Here is a 14,730-nt window from a genome sequence, read left to right on the forward strand (position 1 = left end):
ACATGTTTGATGTTCAAACTGATAAACTTTTTTTTTTGTTGCAAATAAACATTAATTTTCGAATTTGATGCCAGCAACACGTGACAAAGAAGTTGGGAAAGGTGGCAATAAATACTGATAAAGTTGAGGAATGCTCATCAAACACTTATTTGGAACATCCCACAGGTGTGCAGGCTAATTGGGAACAGGTGGGTGCCATGATTGGGTATAAAAGTAGATTCCACGAAATGCTCAGTCATTCACAAACAAGGATGGGGCGAGGGTCACCACTTTGTCAATAAATGCGTGAGCAAATTGTTGAACAGTTTAAGAAAAACCTTTCTCAACCAGCTATTGCAAGGAATTTAGGGATTTCACCATCTACGGTCCGTAATATCATCAAAGGGTTCAGAGAATCTGGAGAAATCACTGCACGTAAGTGGCTAAGCCCTTGACCTTCGATCCCTCAGTGGAAAAGGTTTAGACACCCCTGATCTCGGTACACGAACCAAAGACATCCAATCAGGACAGGACATTGTTGGTGAGAGTCTGGATTACAGCGAAGGGCATGATTAAAAATGTCTGAGAGGAGTAATGAAAGCGGTTTTCCACTTGTCACCTTCCTGGTAAACCAGGTGGGCCACCAGGGGGCGTCCTGTAAAGGGGAGTGTGTATGTGTGTGTGGGTGTGTGTGTTTTCCACCCTTCCTGCTGCCATGATCCTTGCACCTTCTGGATGTTCCGGGGCCGGGGCTACAGTCTCACACATGTTGCTTGTTTTCAATCAGGGCCTTTACAAGCCTGGTCGCCAGATTGTCAGACTGCATTGGTTTCTTGTCAGCCATCCTGGTTGCCAGTTCCAGCTTGTTAATGAGCACGTGGTTGTCGGTTTTCCTTGTGCATTTTTGTGGTTCTGCCCTCTTTTATTTGTACTGTGCCTCTTGTTTTTTGGTCTCTCCGCAATCCTCTTTTGCTTCTGTCTCTCTGTTTTTCGACTTACCGTATTTTTCGGACTATGAGGCGCACTTAAAATCCTTTAATTTTCTCAGAAATCGACAGTGCGCCTTATAACCCGGTTCACCTAATGTACAGAATAATTCTGGTTGTGCTTACCGACCTCGAAGCAATTTTATTTGGTACATGGTGTAATGATAAGTGTGACCAGTAGACGGTAGTCACACATAAGAGATACGTGTAGACTGCAATATGACGCCAGTAAACAACACCAAAACTTTCAATGTTCCATTGAAAATAAAGAACAATACACACGGCGCTCAAAAATCTGTCAAAATGTTTTAGTATGACTTTGAAGCCGCACCGCTTGATGGGTTGTCGGCCTATTACAGCTACCGTAGTCAGAGATACAAGTATTACTATGGTGTGTGTATAAGGACCGCAAAATAGCACCCATTAGCAGACATATTGTCTGGCTATTTGTTTCACAATATTATGCAAAACCAACCTTTCATACTTTCTGGTACCTGCTCATGTGTATTTGAGATATGCATAAATACTGAAAATTTGCGCACTTCCGCCACTGTAGTCTGTGCTGATGCCGTAGTTGATAAGATTCTTCTTTTTCACTATCTTCTTGTTATGGGACATTCACCCTCTGCTGTTACCATTTCTAATACAAAGTAGCGTAAAGTTCTAACTTATATCTCGCTATGGAAGCGCTAAAAACTACCAGTGTAGTGGGTTTACATAAATCACCCACGGAATTTTAATTATTAGAGAGTTCTGGTCGGACGTATTTTTCACGGGACACATTTCCGGCGTTGTTGCACTAGTGAGCCACGGATGAGAAGATGCTGCTCCGTTGTTGATTTAAGTAAAGTCTGAATGTCATTAAAATCGTTGGCGCCATCTTTTGACTCTTCTTCCACATCTGTCCTTGCACGCTACACCGCTACAACAAAGATGACGGGGAGAAGACGTTGTTGAAGGTGAGCCACGTAAATAAGACCGCCCACAAAACGGCGCATACTGAAGCGACTGTCAGAAAGCGACTTGAAGATGATCTGTAAAACATAATCTATGCAACATTTTGACCAAAGAGCCACCATTACATGTTATGCAGACCACAAGGAAGTGTTTTAAATTTGGAAAAAAATATAATATGACCCTTTTAATGCGCTTTATAATCCGGTGCGCTTTTTGTATGAAAAAAGACCAGAATAGACCCGTTCATCGGCAGTGCGCTTTATAATCAGGTGCGCCCTATGATCCAGAAAATACGGTAGATCCCTTAAGCAATTTTTCACACCTTGATTACCTTTTATGTTATTAAACCCACTGAAATGTTTTTTGACTGAGTCTCTGCTTTGGGGTCCAACATCTCGAACTAACAAAGCCTTGCCAGTTTACTTCAGATGCAGTCAGTAGTCATTTGTTCAACTTCTTTAGTTATATGAGTGAGGTTCCTCAAGGTTCCATCTTAGGTCTTCTCTTTTTCATCATCTGGGCTATTCAACTGGTGGCCTGCGAGTTCAGTTCCAAAACTTGTGAGGGACTCACATTTGTGCAGCAGATTCTTAAAAACACTAAAATGTTGCCATAGAGGTGATCATTGACTATCTTTTTTGCAGAAGGTCCTTGCTCCTGAAACTCTGTCCAAATAGACTAAAATCTAATGTCTACTGTAGAGAACGCTGGTTCTCTGGGATATACAAAATAAGACTAATAGTGAAGGGAGAAGTCCGGCCCCCCGGTAATTAGATTACTTGAAAAGGGTCCCCAAAAATCAATTATGTGATTATCCCTGGTATAGTGCATAAAAAAGGATAATGTTATAAAGTAAGGTAACAAGTTTTTAATGAGAGCTATTTCCTGTCACACAAATGTAAAACTGTCAGAAATTGTTAATCATAAGGGTACACCCTTATGATTAACAATTTCTGACAGTTTTCCCCAACCTTTTAGACTCGGGGGCCGCATTGGGTTAAAAGAAATTTGCGGGGGGCCGGGCTGTCTACATATATATATATATACTGTATGTATATATATATATATATATATATATACATACATATGTATATATATATATATATACATATATATATATATATATATATATATATATATATATATATATACATATATATATATATATATATATGTATATATGTATATAGGGACGGCGTGGCGCAGTGGTAGAGTGGCTGTGCGCAACCCGAGGGTCCCTGGTTCAATCCCCACCTAGTACCAACCTCGTCATGTCCGTTGTGTCCTGAGCAAGACACTTCACCCTTGCTCCTGATGGGTGCTGGTTAGCGCCTTGCATGGCAGCTCCCTCCATCAGTGTGTGAATGTGTGTGTGAATGGGTAAATGTGGAAGTAGTGTCAAAAGCGCTTTGAGTACCTTAAAGGTAGAAAAGCGCTATACAAGTACAACCCATTTATCATTATTTATTTATATATATATATATATATATATATATATATATACATATATATATATATACATACATATATATATATGTATATATATATATATATATATATATATATATATATATGTACATACATATATATATATATATATATATATATATATTTATATATATATATATATATATGTACATACATATATATATATATATATATATATATATATATATATATGAATATTCGGAGCGCGATGATATATATATATATATATATATATATATATATATATGAATATTCGGAGCGCGATGATGTCACATTATCGATGGGAAAATGCATTTTTAGACAATATGATTTGCCTGAGCGGCTAGGACACACCGAGATTAGCAAGTGGATGTTTTATGTATGTATTATAAATGCATTAGAAAGCACAGATTAAAGAAATAAATAATAATTAAAAAAAAATATATATATATATATATTAAAAAAAAAATATATATATATATATATATATATATACATATATATATATATATATATATATATATAATTTAAAAAAAATAAATAAATAAAATTTAAAAAAAAAAAAAAAAAAATATATATATATATATATATATATATATATATATGTCTTAATTAGATTATCCAAAAAATAGTGCTCGATACCGTGGTAGAGCGCAATATATGTATGTGTGGGGAAAAAAATCACAAGACTACTTCATCTCTACAGGCCTGTTTCATGAGGGGTTCCCTCAATCATCAGGAGATATATACAGGTAAAAGCCAGTAAATTAGAATATTTTGAAAAACTTGATTTATTTCAGTAATTGCATTCAAAAGGTGTAACTTGTACATTATATTTATTCATTGCACACAGAATGATGCATTCAAATGTTTATTTCATTTAATTTTGATGATTTGAAGTGGCAACAAATGAAAATCCAAAATTCCGTGTGTCACAAAATTAGAATATTACTTAAGGCTAATACAAAAAAGGGATTTTTAGAAATGTTGGCCAACTGAAAAGTATGAAAATGAAAAATATGAGCATGTACAATACTCAATACTTGGTTGGAGCTCCTTTTGCCTCAATTACTGCGTTAATGCGGCGTGGCATGTAGTCGATGAGTTTCTGGCACTGCTCAGGTGTTATGAGAGCCCAGGTTGCTCTGATAGTGGCCTTCAACTCTTCTGCATTTTTGGGTCTGGCATTCTGCATCTTCCTTTTCACAATACCCCACAGATTTTCTATGGGGCTAAGGTCAGGGGAGTTGGCGGGCCAATTTAGAACTTTACACTAGACTTCAGGCAACGTGGATCCTGTGCCTCTCCTGTCTTCCTCCAGACTCTGGGACCTCGATTTCCAAAGGAAATGCAAAATTTGCATGGTTGGGTGATGGTTTGGGGTGCCATGTCATCTGCTGGTGTCGGTCCAGTCTGTTTCCTGAGATCCAGGGTCAACGCAGCCGTCTACCAGCAAGTTTTAGAGCACTTCATGCTTCCTGCTGCTGACCTGCTCTATGGAGATGGAGATTTCAAGTTCCAAAAGGACTTGGCGCCTGCACACAGCGCAAAATCTACCCGTGCCTGGTTTACGGACCATGGTATTTCTGTTCTAAATTGGCCCGCCAACTCCCCTGACCTTAGCCCCATAGAAAATCTGTGGGGTATTGTGAAAAGGAAGATGCAGAATGCCAGACCCAAAAACGCAGAAGAGTTGAAGGCCACTATCAGAGCAACCTGGGCTCTCATAACACCTGAGCAGTGCCAGAAACTCATCGACTCCATGCCACGCCGCATTAACGCAGTAATTGAGGGAAAAGGAGCTCCAACCAAGTATTGAGTATTGTACATGCTCATATTTTTCATTTTCATACTTTTCAGTTGGCCAACATTTCTAAAAATCCCTTTTTTGTATTAGCCTTAAGTAATATTCTAATTTTGTGACACACGGAATTTTGGATTTTCATTTGTTGCCACTTCAAATCATCAAAATTAAATGAAATAAACATTTGAATGCATCAGTCTGTGTGCAATGAATAAATATAATGTACAAGTTACACCTTTTGAATGCAATTACTGAAATAAATCAAGTTTTTCAAAATATTCTAATTTACTGGCTTTTACCTGTATATAGTTGTTTTTTTTAACTTGGGACTTCCCGCGGGCCAGATTTTGGACGCTGGCGAGCGGATCCGGCCCGCGGGCCGTAGTTTGGGGACCCTTGGCGTAGGTGATTCACGATGAAAATGCATCGTCAAACATTTCAACAACGTCGAAATGAACGACTGTGATGAATACCTACGTATAAAAATTACAAGGGTCACAAAAAAAGCACAAAAATCCAAAGAAATAGCAGAAACTGCCATTATTTTCTTCATAATTATGTTCCCAATTGGTTAGTGTCATTTCCTGTCTCCTAGAAGAACAGAGAGGATAATAAGAAAGCAAAGTAAAAATAAAAGTCACTTCATTCTTGTTAGTAATGAGACCTTTTTCTAACGAGCAGGATGTTTTCTGGGCCAACAGTCAATGGCCTGCTTATTATTACTGTGCTAGCAAGAATTAATGTACTAACTCTGTACTTCTCATCACTATCATTATCATCTTCATTTAGCCCATGATTAACACGCAGTAAAAATGTACACATATGTAATAATATTCCAACAAGGAGAGCAGGTCCCAGAGTGCCAAGAAAAGTGATATAGAGTCGTGAGGTGCTCATACGTCTTCTGCTTCCCTCGCCTGAAAACACACCTTGCCAACATGGCCGGCATATCTACAGCACATGTACGCCACCCCCCGCCCCCGTCCCCGCCGACCCCCTCTATGCCCGCGCCGGATGGTCGGAATTAGAAAAGTAAGCCTGCGGTCTCATTAATTAATTAAACGGTGTGTGCCAGTGGCACCTGGGTGCTGGTTATCGCTGTCACTCAGGCACACGGTGATCTCAATAAGAACCTCACCACAGGGCACCGGGAGGCCAGGCAGACGCCCGCGCCTCCTCCCTATATGCTCCTACTTTGACTTCCTTCTTTTTTAATTTAAACACCTTCTTTGTGCTTACTTTCTACGGAAAGTTTGTCCAAATAATATAAAATATGTTACATGCGCTGCAAAAACAAAATAGCTTTTCCCCCGCACTTACACTTAACATTTGGAGTGCATAGGTGCGGAAGTTGGGAAAAATGCAGTGCACTCAACATGCCACAAATACAGTAGATTTTCGTATGTTGTTCGATTATCTTACGGCCAAACGTGTGTAACAAAGTTAGCCGTTTGCAAAGAATCCCAGGCGATGGTGACTACTTTTCTGTGTGTTTTTATGGACTGTGAAATAGGGAATTATGGGACCAAAGAAAATTGCGAGTGCCAGCACTTTGATAAAAAAGATGCAGACACAGGACTAAAATACAAACCCGTTTCCATATGAGGTGGGAAATTGTGTTAGGTGTAAATATAAACGGAATACAATGATTTGCAAATCCTTTTCAACCCATATTCAATTGAATGCACTACAAAGACAAGATATTTGATGTTCAAACTCATAAACTTTTCTTTTTTTTTGCAAATAATTAACTTAGAATTTCATGGCTGCAACATGTGCCAAAGTAGTTGGGAAAGGGCATGTTCACCACTGTGTTACATGGCCTTTCCTTTTAACAACACTCAGTAAACGTTTGGGAACTGAGGAGACACATTTTTTAAGCTTCTCAGGTGGAATTCTTTCCCATTCTTGCTTGATGTACAGCTTAAGTTGTTCAACAGTCCGGGGGTCTCCGTTGTGGTATTTTAGGCTTCATAATGCGCCACACATTTTCAATGGGACACAGGTCTGGACTACAGGCAGGCCAGTCTAGTACCCGCACTCTTTTACTATGAAGCCACGTTGATGTAACACGTGGCTTGGCATTGTCTTGCTGAAATAAGCAGGGGCGTCCATGGTAACGTTGCTTGGATGGCAACATCTGTTGCTCCAAAACCTGTATGTACCTTTCAGCATTAATGGCGCCTTCACAGATGTGTAAGTTACCCATGTCTTGGGCACTAATACACCCCCATACCATCACAGATGCTGGCTTTTCAACTTTGCGCCTATAACAATCCGGATGGTTCTTTTCCTCACGAAAAAACCCCCAAAATGATACCGATAATAAAAAAACGGATGCCGATAATTTCCAATATTACATTTTAACACATTTATCGGCCGATAATATATATATATATATATATATATATATATATATATATATATATATATATATATAATCGGACATCTCTAGTATCGTTTTTTTTTTTTTTTTTTTTTTTTTTAAATTAAGTCAACATAAAAAACACAAGATACACTTACAATTAGTGCACCAACCCAAAAAACTTCCCTCCCCCATTCACACAAAGGGGTTGTTTCTTTCTGTTATTAATATTCTGGTTCCTACATTATATATCAATACATATCAATACAGTCTGCAAGGGATACAGTCCGTAAGCACACATGATTCTGTGTGCTGCTGGTCCACTAATAGTACTAACCTTTAACAGTTAATTTTACTCATTTTCATTAATTACTTGTTTCTATGTAACTGTTTTTATATTGTTTTACTTTCTTTTTTATTCAAGAAAATGTTTTTAATTTATTTATCTTATTTTATTAATTTTTTTAAAAAGTACCTTATCTTCCTGGTTGTCCAAATTAGGCATAATAATGTGTTAATTCCACGACTGCATATATCGGTTGATATCGGTATCGGTAATTAAAGAGTTGGACAATATCGGAATATCGGATATCGGCAAAAAACCATTATCGGACATCCCTAATTAAAATCTATGAATTACATTTAAAAAGCACAAATTAGACATTAAAAATAGAAAATGATCATCTAAGTTTAAAACAAGTTCACCACAAATAATTTGAACTTGTGTGCTGACCAATAAAAGACGTGACAACTATGTTTTATGTAACAGATTAATAAGTGACATATTAAACAGACTATCTTCTTACTGCATCAGTCAAGGCTATCAGGAATAATGAAGGCGTTACAGATATCATACAAGCTGATTATTAAACAAGCTGACGGAAAGATTCATCTTTTTGTTCTCCTGAGCTGAGGAACGATGGCTCGTCACGGAATGTGGAACAACCTTCTCTCGCAAGTGATGTGGAAACAGGTGAGCTTGTATTTATGTATTTTAATAGGCAGCAATGTGGCAAAGTCTTCATCAAGAAGGAAACTTTGATGTTGGTTGCAAAGAAGTACTTTTGCAGGACTGGCAATGTTGGGTAGTATATTGAAACTGTATCATAAACATAAATAAGCAGCCATGCAAATGCAAATTAATGTGAAATTATACATAACTTTTAAATTGTGAAGTGTATCACAAATCTAATAAACATTTATTAAATGTAATACATGATCTTATACTTAAATCAACATGATTTATTCAATTTAGTAACATTCCTTCCTGTGGCCACGTATGACTTTTGCCACTACTGTAATTTCTAATGAAACAGGCGGACGCCTGTATTAGCGTTTGATAAAAACAACTTGGCAGCACGGTGGAACAGGGGTTAGTGCATGTGCCTCACAATACGAAGGTCCTGAGTTCAATCCCGGGCTCGGGATCTTTCTGTGTGGAGTTTGCAAGTTCTCCCCGTGACTGCGTGGGTTCTCTCCGGGTACTCCGGCTTCCTCCCACCTCCAAAGACATGCACCTGGGGATAGGTTGATTGGCAACACTAAATTGGCCCTAGTGTGTGAATGTGAGAGTGACTGATGTCTGTCTATCTGTGTTGGCCCTGTGATGAGGTAGCGACTTGTCCAGGGTGTACCCCGCCTTCCGCCCGAATGCAGCTGAGATAGGCTCCAGCACCCCCCGCGACCCCGAAAGGGACAAGCAGTAGAAAATGGATGGATGGGTGGAACTTGACAGTTCAACAGTGGCATGAAAAGTTCACATGACTCTAAAGGAGATTTTTTTTTCTTTTATCAATATCTGAAAACAAAAATTAACAAAAAAAAAATACTCTAAATTAATAACAATAAATGTCTCTTAATCTGTCACTAAAATTAAACTGCAAATAAAAATATGGCTTCACCACTTTAGTCATAATTTTTGCGCTTACAAAACTTTGATAATGACTTTAGCTCTAGATTTCTTCTGTTTGTTTGATATCGTCATTACTGCGACAAGTGGTGGACAAGTGTATTACAACTGAGTACCGCTGCGGTCCATACGGACCACAGCTAAGAAACAGTTATTTTTGGCGGCCCTCTAGGGGGCGCCCTATGGTTAAAAAACGCTGTTGTAGATGATGCAACATTCTGTTTACTGCTGTTACTTCTTACCTCTTAAAATAATTATATTAATAACAAGTAATAATTTCTGGTTTTGCCTCCCTGACATTTGACAACATACACATTGTCAGATGAGTTTATGTCAGTAGCTTTAAAATGATTGATATTTGTACAATTTGGGTTGTCATATACACATTTGACATATTTACTACAATTAAAGTATAATTTTTAAAAGTTAAAGGGGAACTGCAATTTTGGGGGAATTTTGCCTATCATTCACAATCATTATGAGCGATGTCTTTTTGTTTTTAGGATTCTAAAGATGATAAAAAAAAAACAATTGGAAGATGCGGCTAATGGGAGTCACCATTGTAGCCTTCAAAGCCCCCTAGAACAATTTCAAAACCCTCCAGCAACGTTTATATACAGATTGCAAGTATATATACTATAATGTAGTAACAGACACGTTCATAAACATATGTAATAAGTACAATATTTGCTGTATTTTGGTCATTTTAAGCAATACCGGAACACATTTTCTCAGAACATTTAATTCAGTTCCCATAAAAGCGCACTTCCGACTTCCGCCGACAACTGTGTTCCAACTACCGGAAACAAACGTGGATGTGTTATAATCATGGCAGACTTGGTAACAGACAACGAAAACGACTATTTTTGGACAAATGAGGATTGACAACTTTATCTTTTTGAAGCTGAATCTACAGAGGATGAACTGCTGATTATATAAAAGTGAACACGAAGGAAGAGTGAGACATTGGAAGTCGAGAGAGTAAGGTCGGTGTGACTTACGCTGTAAATGTGGAACTTGGAGCCAAGCTATGCAGACATAAATGGCGTTCATACCAAAAAATTAACTGGGAAAAACTTCCCCAGAAAGCTTGACCAAACAGACAACTGTCCATTGAGTGAGTCACTATAATATTGATCACGATACATGCAAAGTGTCTGGCTTGTTATTTCAACTACAGTACATATGCTGTCGAGCTAGCGGTGTACAAACAAAACATGACATTTGGGATAATACTTTACAGACAATGTAATATGAGAGTTCATGTTTTTCAGTCAGTGCATATTGGTGTCCTATTGAGCAAAAGCTATCTTACGGCTAATGCCATAGCATGCTGTCCCAAGGTGATGTGTTACTACGCTAGAAAAAGAGTTCCTCAGTGTTCGCTCTTACAATAACAACATCGCTACAGGTTGGTTATTATACAGGTTACAGAACGTAAATGAAGTATGGTTGCCAGTTTTTGGGTGCATCTCAAAGTGATTTAGAGGTAGAATGGGTCGATCCCATTAGCTGCATTGCCAACCCCCAAGAACAAGCCGATTTTTACAAATTGGATTTAAAAAAAATCTAAACACTTTTGTCTTCTCGTCTCTCATATATTGATTGTGAACAATAGGCACAATTCTAAAAATATTATATTTTTTATTTTGAATACTTAAAAACTTAGAGATTAAAGTTAACTACAACATGAAATGTTTACATTATTTAAAAATCTATCAATGCACTTGGAAACAAAACTTTGCATGTCATGTCAATAACCCACAAGCAAACCTGCAATTTTACAAATGTTCAGTTTTTCCTAGTAATTCCAAAATTTTAAAAATATTTACCATTTCCTGGTCATTTATAGCTTTGAAAATGCATGAAATTCCATATGTTTTTATAAACCTCCTCATGCTCTCTCAGGGAGAGCATATCCCAAATTCCAAGCTGCTGTTTTGAGGCATGTTAAAAAAAAGAATTCACTTTGTGACTTCAATAATAAATATGGCAGTGCCATGTTGGCATTTTTTTCCATAACTTGAGTTGATTTATTTTGGAAAACCTTGTTACATTGTTTAATGCATCCAGCGCGGCATCACAACAAAATTAGGCATAATAATGTGTTGATTCCACGACTGTATATATTGGTATCGGTTGATATCGGAATCGGTAATTAAGAGTTGGACAAAATCGGAATATCGGATATTGGCAAAAAAGCCATTATCTCTAACCCAAACCAATTAAATATGGTAAGAAGTCATACACTGTATACAGTATTACTAGTAGTGCTATCAAATGATTACTTTTTTACAATCAAATTAATCACACTTTGAATCGTTATTAATCATGATTAAGCACAGTAAATTACTTGATTGCATAATTTAAACTAACTTTTAAAAAAATCCCCCAATATTTTGACACAAATGCAATTTCATTGTCAAAATGGCGAACAAGAACATTTCATAATGTTTTAATAAATATTTGTAATTTATTTGCTCAGAACTTGGTGACAGGGTAAAAGGGAATTGCACTTTTTGGGGGGAATTTTGCCGAGTGGGGACGGCGTGGCGAAGTTGGGAGAGTGGCCGTGCCAGCAACTTGAGGGTTACTGGTTCAATCCCCACCTTCTACCATCCTAGTCACGTCCGTTGTGTCCTTGAGCAAGACACTTCACCCTTGCTCCTGATGGGCCTGGTTAGCGCCGTGCATGGCAGCTCCCGCCATCAGTGTGTGAATGTGTGAATGTGGAAATAGTGTCAAAGCGCTTTGAGTTCCTTAAAAAAGGTAGAAAAGCGCTATACAAGTATAACCCATTTACCATTTTAGTGTTTACAATCTTTATGAAGGACAAGACAACAGATGTATTTTTTTCAATGCATTCTAAATAGTAAATAAACATAAATAAAAGTCCGCTTACAACGGAGCCAGTGGGAGGTTCTCTATGCCGACCATAAAACCCAATAAAAAAACTATTAATAGCTGCAACGTGTTTACTACCGTGTGTCCCTATGTTTACATCATCGACTAGTAAGCACATTCCTCACTTCCCTGCTCCTTGGAAGTTTATTGAAGATCATAAATCATGCCTCTCACCTGGATAGTAGAAGGATGAGGACGTATTCCGACAAGTTGGTACACTTTGACAGCCAATTTAGACCCAGAATGGCGAGAAACACACTGAAAGATGCTTGAGTTCACTTCTCGTTTCCTCGCAAGGATTACGAGTCATTATTCATCTAAACGGGAATATATGATGACAGCAGACCATGTACAGTAAGTGATGTTTTTTTTTACGTTTGTTGGCTCTCATAAAGTCTGCAGTGAGTAGTAATCAGTGATGTTGTTGAAAAAAAAGCGAACATAGTAATGCGTTTTTAAAAATTAATGTGCCACATATGCTTATAATGAGCAAAATACGCAACTATTAAATGTTATTATAAATGTGCCTGTTACTACATTACATATATATTTACATCATGTATATAAAAACCTAATGGAGGGGTTTGGATGTTTTTAAGGGTGTTATAGGCAGAATAGAGTGGCTCCCATAGGCTCTTTGGTAAGCAGACTTTTGATGACATTTATTTACTACTTAGAATGCATTAAAAAAATAAAAACATATGTGTTCTTGTTTTACGTAAGGAGTGTGAATGATAGGCAAAAAAAAAAAGTGCAGTTCCCCTTTAAGTCCCGTCAGAGTGTATTCTAAAAGGGACTCATTATGCAAAACCAACTTTTCTTACCTATAGGTACCAGTTTTTGTGTATTTGGGATATGCTTAACAATCTTGCCTTCCTCCAAACGAGACATTTGGAATTTGCACAATTTGTCACGTCAGCGGATTGAAAGGGAAAGCGGTAGAAAATGGATGGATGGATGGTATAAATTGACTTGCTCATAAATGCACATGCATCCTCGGCTGTTGCCATTTTTAATACAAAGTAACGTATAGTTCCAACTTATATCTGTCAGTAGACTCCATGTGGAAGCGCTAAAAACTACAACATGGCTGACAGGGAAAATATGCAGTCGAAATAGAGGCACGCAAATACGAGCACACCGGTCAGTGTCCTCACTCATCTTTGCACTGATGTACAGTATGCATTAACCTGATAACCCGTGCCGCATTTAAGTAACCATCCATGGTTAAAATAAATAAGCTTTTGAGGTAAAAATATATATTGGGTTATTAATCTGAGTGATACATGATTGATTGCGATCACTTGTTGTCAGTCACATGAATTTGACAGCCTCGCATTTTTTGTTGTAACTTTGAGCAAATTTAATACTGCCGTGCTTTTATTTTTAAGCTTACTTCGCACTGAACAGGAAGTCACTGTGAGCACCTTTTGATGCTGTGTGAAAAATATTACAACACCTGTTGAATAGAGGTGGGAATCTTTGGGCACAATATGATTTGATTTGATTACAATTTTTGGGGTGAATATTCGATTCAGAATCGATTCTTGGTTCAACATGATTCTCATAATATATTATTTTGCATATAAATTATAAGAACACCTTTTCAATACAGGTTACAGTTGACAAAATATCCTCTTTGCTGCTAGGGTATGATTTATATGCGCAGTGTTGGCCTAAAAAAACGTCTTTTTAAAAATGTATTTTTTACATTTTATTTACAAAAATCACATTATAATAATCTAATATTATAAAATACAACAACCCCTACACCAACCGAATCCCAGCTTTGCAATACTTACAATAGAAATTTCCAAAGCAATTCAGAATAAAAAAAAAAGCAAATACAATACTTATTAAATAAATTATATCAATAATAATTAAATAAAAATAATATAAATAATAATTATATCAATAATAGTTGTTTATTGTGCTTGATGTTTCATTTTCTAAAAAAGTACATTTATATATAAAGAACATGTATTTTAATTAATTTTTTTAAATTAGGAATTGATTTAGAAACAGAATAAATACAAATTGCAAATTTTTTTGAGCACCCGAAATGTAAATAAATGACTGATTTTTAGTAATAATAAAACTATGGTAGACAAGGACTTGATGAGTTGATCAACATTGAGCCTCGATGGGAACCGGGGCTAACATTCGATTCTCAAGGAATCGTTCCAATTTTTAAATTTAAATTCCTAGTTTTAAATGCCCGACTAGAAGAAATAGCGGCTGAATGTGCGTTGAATAACGAAGAAGAAATAGCTGCCACCATTTATTTTTTGTCAGGACATTTTTGTCTAGTTAATAAAATGGGACATTTCATTAAAAAAATACCTCTGTTTAGCCACCT

The sequence above is a fragment of the Nerophis lumbriciformis genome, linkage group LG04 (assembly GCF_033978685.3).
Source record: "Nerophis lumbriciformis linkage group LG04, RoL_Nlum_v2.1, whole genome shotgun sequence".
Classification (NCBI taxonomy): domain Eukaryota; kingdom Metazoa; phylum Chordata; class Actinopteri; order Syngnathiformes; family Syngnathidae; genus Nerophis; species Nerophis lumbriciformis.